This window comes from Lycium barbarum, chromosome 2 (assembly GCF_019175385.1).
Source record: "Lycium barbarum isolate Lr01 chromosome 2, ASM1917538v2, whole genome shotgun sequence".
In the NCBI taxonomy this organism is placed as follows: domain Eukaryota; kingdom Viridiplantae; phylum Streptophyta; class Magnoliopsida; order Solanales; family Solanaceae; genus Lycium; species Lycium barbarum.
This window is the reverse complement of record NC_083338.1, coordinates 25150166-25157834: the sequence shown is the minus strand read 5'-3', so window position 1 is coordinate 25157834 and position 7669 is coordinate 25150166.

Below are 7669 nucleotides of genomic sequence, written 5' to 3'. Positions count from 1 at the left end.
ATTTGTACTAAATTTTTTACTCAATATCAATATGTATTTGATTGTAACTCAATTGTTGTTGTTGTTGTTATTATCATTATCATTTTTATTATATTATTATTATTATTATTATTATTATACATTAAATTTAAATAGTTGTAGAAGGACCCTTTGGACTATGTTTTGGACCTCCTTTACTTGGCTGATTGAATATTGAAAAGGGCGGTGCCGAAGAATCGCTATCACCTCCATCATTATGTCGATTAGGTCGATTTCTCAAATATGGCACATCATGTTCAAAATAATATGACCAAAAAAAAATGTTTTAGCTAGATAATCCACATATATCGATCCCTCAATAATTCAAATCTATTTTTCACAGTTCTCACTTTCTTCTACTGATGAGGAGGAGGAGGAGAAGGAGGAGGATGAGGAGGAGAAGGAGGAGGAGGAGAAGGAAGAGGAGTAGAAATTTTCAGTGAATGTATATTTATGTACATCTTTTCTTAACGGGATAAAAATTGAACACCAGCCTATCAAAAGACCAACCCACTTAAAATTCTATTAGTGAACCAATCAAATGAATTTGCTATAATTAATGGTCTTCTTTTTGGCAACAACGAAACGACAAGTGAGGTCTAATAGTTGATGTATAAATTTGGACAATGCAATGGATGCAAATACATTTACATTGTCATTTGATTTCTGTAACTCACAGCTGAAGCATTTTGTAATATCTATAGCTAGGTTGAGGAGCTCCTAAAAGAATATAAAAATATTTGCGATCTCAGAGTAAGAATGCAATATCATCGGACCTCTGTAACCCGAGAGACTTCATCACAAAGATCACGCGTTATGATAAAGCGGTAAACATCTCAAATACCACAACAACGTTTGATGAGCTGCTGCCAGTTTCTATTGAGATAGCAAAGAGAAAGAAGAGAGGATACATTGACCCCAACTTCAAGTGACAAAATTTTGATCAAGAACTAGACAAAGTGATCGTTGGACCAAGAAGTAACAACGAGCTTGACACGACAAAGCTGAAAAATGAGTTCCTAGAATTGTGGTCGATCAAAGATTCTATCATCAAGTATGTCTTCGAACCCAACATGAAAACATAAACTTTCAAAATTGTATATTTCATATAGTCTTTTTTCATCTTCATCCATATCTTTGCCATAGTTAATACTTCTAGTTTTCATTTTCTGGATCCTCAATTATCATCCCATCTCTTCGAACACGTTTGGGTTGGGTGCAGAGGCGGAGCCAGGATTTCAAGTCTGGGGGTTCGAATCATAAGACAGGACAACGACCTCAAGCTAATGTATAACAACCGTTAAACTAACGAACAAGTATCGGTATTTAATATATTCCCTTTTGTTTTTTTGCTTTATGTTTTGTTTTTTTGTCTTGTGGACCCTTTGTTTTAATATTAATAAAATCAGCCCCTTTTGGGGCCTTATTTAAAAAAAAAAAAAAAAGGGAAAAAAGAAAGCAGTGCTTTATATCAAAGAAAACAAAAAAGAAAGCAATGGGTGCTAGCGGGATTCAAACCTGCATCACGAGTGGGATAGTACTTCGCTAGGCACTACCTAGCCACTAAACCGTTTGCTTGCTTATATATGGGGGTTCGCAAGTAAATATTATCTATATTTACTAATTTTTCTAATACAAATACAGGGTCTACGAAAAAGCTGGGGGGTTCGGCCGAACCCCCCTATATAACTATAGCTCCGCCCCTGGCTGGGTGAAATCTACTTCACTATCATTTTGAGATTTTGGCAGCCTGAAAACCGGTTAATTAATGCATATGGAGAAAATCCAGAAGGCTTGCTTGATTTATTTCAGTCTATTGATGTCTACTATTATTTCATTAATTTCCTATCATTTCAAATATAAAATGCAGTTTTTGCGGGTCAATCTTGCGAATATCATCTACAGTACTATAAAGGTGGCATTTCTTGATTCAATATAAAGTAATTCTTCCTCCTTTCTTTTCTGCAATATGATTTTCATCATTTGTCTTCCTTTTCTATTAAGCCAAAAAATTACTGAGGATCTTGACATCTAAACAAGGCCTCATTTGCATTTGGGTAAGTGCATGCACCGTTGTCTTTTTTAATACAATAAGTTATGATTCGAGAGGTAATTCCATAGATGGTTACTCAAATTTTTTTTTTTCCACCAAATTTAGTAAACTATTTTTTTGCAATGAAAAAATCATTAAAATTTGCTATAATTAAAAAATCATTCAAGTTTGCCGAAATATAGCTACAATGTCTCGTTTCGTTCCTCATAACGACTTCTTTGATACATAGTCAAACTTGAGTGATTTTTTATTACAATGTGACTTTCAATTAAAAATAAAATAGTTTAGCGATTTTAGTGTAAATCAAGGGAGGCTCAATAAAATGAGTGATCTAAATTTTAATAAGAGTTCTTAAAATTTTTTAGTAATTTTTATATGTATATACATACATGCAAAAAAGTTAGTGTCAATGTTTTTTCATAGTTGTTCATAGTTTTGCATTCTTACAAGATGTAAATCGTTTAACTTCACATATTAATATTGGTCAGGTCTAATTCAAGCAAATAAGATATTAAGCATGTGTTTGCAATGTATTACCTTGGATTTTTTTTTGATAAAATTTTAGTTACTAATATGAAGATTAGACTAGTTTAATTTAAAGTTTTATTTCTATTGTTTAAAAGTAGGCCGCCTTTATTTCCCTTTCTTTTAATAAAAAATTGAGTTTTTCTCTCTACATTTTTAACATTATTTAAATAAAAATAAAATCATACTATTCATTACTAAAAATATTTTGGGCTTTAGTATTTTGGAGGCCTAAGGCCAAGACAAAGAAATAGAATTCACGAAAAGTTAGTAAAAGAAACGGTCACAATGATTATCACAATTGTCCTGGCCCCACGGTGGGCGCCAAACTATTTTTTCGGAAAACTATTCAGTTGAATTTGTGTTCGTGGTGAAGGACACGTGGATCAAAATGACCAATAAAATAGTGCAATGCATATTATAAGTAGTATAAACAGAATATAAGCAAAATAAAGTTAAGAATAGCCTGGGCCTTGACGAAGCCTAATGCTTGTGACTCGGTCAAGTTTGCAATTAGAACTTTGGGGAAATCGAGAATAAAGTAAAAAGAGATTAAAAAGAGGCAAGTGTGTATTATATGCTGCGTATTCCTCTGGGACTTCGTGTCCTTTACAATGGAATGACAAGTCCAATTTATACATGAGATTTGGGGTACACATTCCATGAATCGTGCCCCTGCTAATAATGAGATTCGAGCGAGAGCCCAAACGGGTGAGGCGAGAAGATCATAATGCCTTAATAATGATAAGCAATAAAGAGGACAATAAAGCCTACTAACGTCCCACGAAAGGCGTAGAACCTGATTCGTAAAGGTAGACCGTTGGTCTCTCTTCCGGAGTTATTCCAACGGTGTTTCGGAATTGGACACGCCTCCATAACTAAAGAGATTCCTCCGGGAAAGCTACATGCTGACTCATACATGACTCATGCCCCTTGCCACATGTCATCATGATACTGGTCCAGTTGTGATATACGAATTTAGCCCAATGTAGATAGTCCCCCCGCTTCTTGGTGACTCAAACAGGTGTGACTGAGGAGCGAAAGAGGTTATCACTTACCCCCTTTTACACGGGAAATGCAAATGTCTCATCACATCAATTGATGCGACGGATGTTAGAGCCGTCACTGGCTATTGAAGGCGGCGTCAATTGATGCTTGATGATTACTTGTGACTCCTCGTTCTACGGAAATCAAAAGATTTCCTTCCCCATATAAGCTCAACACCCCCTCCATCATCTTTCATTCATACGCTCTTCTTTCCTTGAATGCACTTATATATATTCTTTTCCTTACCAAGCCAAAAATTATCCATAGAAGTACGTTATCTGACTCCCATCATTGTACTATCATTGCTTAACCGTACGCGTTCACCTTCTTTTTCCTCTAAGGGTTATCCTTCCCAAAGGCAAGGGAAAGCCCTTGAGACTTTCATTGCCCATGAAATCAACCTGGGCTCCCTCGCTGCCGAAATCCTACCTCTTGACTGTGCATACTCGGGAGACTTCTGTATCGACACCCACCATGAATCAGTGGGTGAGATCAGTTCGCTAATAACCAGTGAAAACCTCCCTCAGGTGTATGCAGATTGTAACTGGGCCCCCGAAGTCGTGGTCCTCCTTGTTGGCTCTGAGGACAGGATGATGCACTATGTTAAGGGATACTCCATGGTTGAAACATACCCCTTCACCATCGAGTTTTCACTTCCAGTCCCTCGATTGGTTGAAAACTTCTGTCGCCGGTACAAGGTCTGTTTCGGCCAACTTGCCCCATAATAATGGAGAACTATTTACTGCATAAAACACCTAGCTGATTGCATTGGACTCGCCTTTTTCGTCGACCACTTAATGCAGCTTTATTCCCCTCACCTGTTCCGAGGTAAAATGCTTCATCTATAACCTCAGGGAAACCCGCGGGTTAATAGCTAGTGCTGAAGATGGCTTCGACTGGGTTGGTGCGATCGATTCGTTATGATCCGGACCGACTTCCTCCACGGTGCTTCCCAAGAACCATTCCTAGAGACTTGGAACAACACCCGTAAGTTTGAGCTCACACTGTTTTTTTTTTCCGCCTATTCTTCTTGTACACATAACTGTTTGACCTGCCTCTATTTTACAGCCGCTCCCCTAGCGCCTGACTTCATGCAAGAGATGTTCGATTGGGTACTGGACCTGTTGCGTGCCTTTCTAGACACCGTTAGGACTTGGGAAAGCCTGACTTTCGAATGGTGGAAACGGAAGAATCACGATGAGATAATGAATCCCACACCACATATGCTCCATGTTCCTTTGCACCCTTCCTTATGACCTTTTTTTTCTTCCACACAAGCATCCCCATAAGGCGGTCGTCTGCCTGGAAAATTCCTTCAAGCGAGCCCGCTCTATCTAATATCATGAATTCCATCACTCGGAACTCGAGTAGCCAGAAATATACGGCCCACAGACCTTCATAACCTGTCGGGGTTCTTTCTGAAGGAATAGGCTCCCGGTGAGGACCTGACGCCGCCTTCTTAAGGCATTGGGGGAGGTCAGGGGCGGAGCTATAGTTATATAGGGGGGTTCGGCCGAACCCCCCAGCTTTTTCGTAGACCCTGTAGTTGTATTAGAAAAATTAGTAAATATATATAATATTTACTTGCGAACCCCCATATATAAGCAAGCAAACGGTTCAGTGGCTGGGTAGTGCCTAGCGAAGTACTATCCCACTCGTGATGCAGGTTCGAATCCCGCTAGCACCCATTGCTTTCTTTTTTGTTTTCTTTGATATAAAGCACTGCTTTCTTTTTTCCCTTCTTTTTTTTTTTTAAATAAGGCCCCAAAAGGGGCTGATTTTATTAATATTAAAACAAAGGGTCCACAAGATAAAAAAACAAAATATAAAACAAAAAAACAAAAGGGAATATATTAAATACCGATACTTGTTCGTATAAGTAGTTTGTCGCTTTTTTGAATATATTAAATACCGATACTTGTTCGTTAGTTTAACGGTTGTTATACATTAGCTTGAGGTCGTTGTCCTGTCTTATGATTCGCACCCCAGACTTGAAATCCTGACTCCGCCTCTGGGGGAGGTACAAGCCAACCTTGGCATGGTCGGCATTTACAATGACGTAGAAAATCCCCCAGTTTCAGGGAGTGCTGTGCCCTCGGAGTTAGTCAGGGAGAGGACTATACCCGAACCCTTTGTAACACAATTTAATCCTATTGATCCAGGGGAAAATTCTGCTCAGCACGCTCTCTTGGCCAAGACCTGAAGGTGTTACTGATCCAACTTGCCAAGCAAATGCTTACGTGTCATGCAACTGTAACTGCTACAGTGAAGGAGGTTGGGAAAGTGCTGTCATTTCCGGCAGAAAGCTTGCTGACGCGGAGAACAGCCGCTCGTGCCATGAAGTAGAGATGCTTCGGTCAAGGTGCCGAGATTCTAAGTGCTTAAAGCACTCCCTGCTGTTGAGTTATGATGAAGTACGACAAAGTCTGGAGGAGAAGGAGGAAGCCTTCCAGACTAAGACTCCTGACCATCAGAACCTTCAAGGAAGAGTCCGCCGACTGGAAAGCGACCTGGAGTGCGCTCGAGGGAAATGAGGTGCTCAGAAGCCTCTCGAGCTTGGCTCCGGTCCCTATGGGAAGGGCTGTAATAGCGTCGTATTGCTGAAGAACAAAAGGAAAACATGGTACGGGATCTTGCCATCCTGAAGTCTCGTAGGGACACCTTCCAGGAGACCTTAGATAAGAAACTGGACCTTTCCAAGGTCCTGCTGGATGTGGATGTGGACTTTGTGGCTGCCGAATCCGCAATGGCGAACCTTCGATCTTTCGAAGATAGCAACTCGGACAGCGAGGGCCTAGGTACCCTTCCTACTACCGGGGGTAAACCTCCCTCCTCTTAATTTTAAGCCTTTTAGCTTTTTCGAGCCTGCGTGCCCATGTCTTCGTCTTTCATTTTGAACAACTATTTCCAATATTTTATTTTTGAGTGAGCCTTTACTGAACCATGGAACCGATTTTATCGGTCCCCTTCGTATGCTTGTGAAAGATTTGATACTCTTTTGTTTGTCTCCGGGTCTTATAAGCTTGGGGAGACTTTATAATGAAGAACCTCTTTTATGCTTTCAGTGACTTTGCTATCTAAGATGCTCCCTCTTTTGTCAAGACTAATAGCATTTTGCTTTAAAAGATAAGAAGAAGAAAACCCTTTGAGGTTTTGACCCGAAGGTTTTAATTTTACCCTACTGGAAAAATCAGTTGTTCTTTTGCTTTGAACTATTTTTAAAGGAAATTGCAAAGTTTTTGCTCAGTATGTCCGGCTACCATGCCGGAGCAATCTTGTTCGACTATTATGGTGTTTAAACTTATCCTTCTTTTAATTGAGGCTTTATATTTATTGATAAGAGAGGGCCCTTATTTTTCGATGCTTTAGAGAAGCACGTCTCCGTTTTTTTGGCACATGCTTTTCGGTATGGATAACCATTTTATGTATTTGTTGCGTCCAGACGCATACGCAAGTATACGTAGTCATACAAGTAATATAGTGATTTTAGAAATCAGATGTCGAACCCACAGGGAGTTATCATTAACCGTCAACTAAATTAAGCTATTCAAATTATCTATACAAGAGATGAAATTCGAAGATTGTGATTATAAACTAATTGAAGATAAAAGAGACAAATAGTGAACTTTAACAAAGAAAGAGCGGGTTTTTTATATTATCAATGAGACTAATGTTCCAGGGTTGAGGTTGGTTCACCAATCCTGTTGAGTTTTTCAACTATTTCCCTTTAATTCGAATTATCAACGATTGCGAATTTACCAGATTATTAGCTCTCGCAGTATTCTCCCGAACTACTACTCGCCTATTTAAAACAGTTCGCCGCCTATATTCCTATGGAATTGACTTGTTAAGAACGCAATTCGTTTATGGTATTTAATTGAACGCGACGCCTAGGTATATTCCTATCCTAGCCACAAATCCTAGCCCAACTGTAGGGATAATCAGATCACGCCCTCTTTAATCCTTCTCTAATCTAACATCTTTCCCAAGCATGTATATTAAATAGTCGATATAACCTAACTGTTG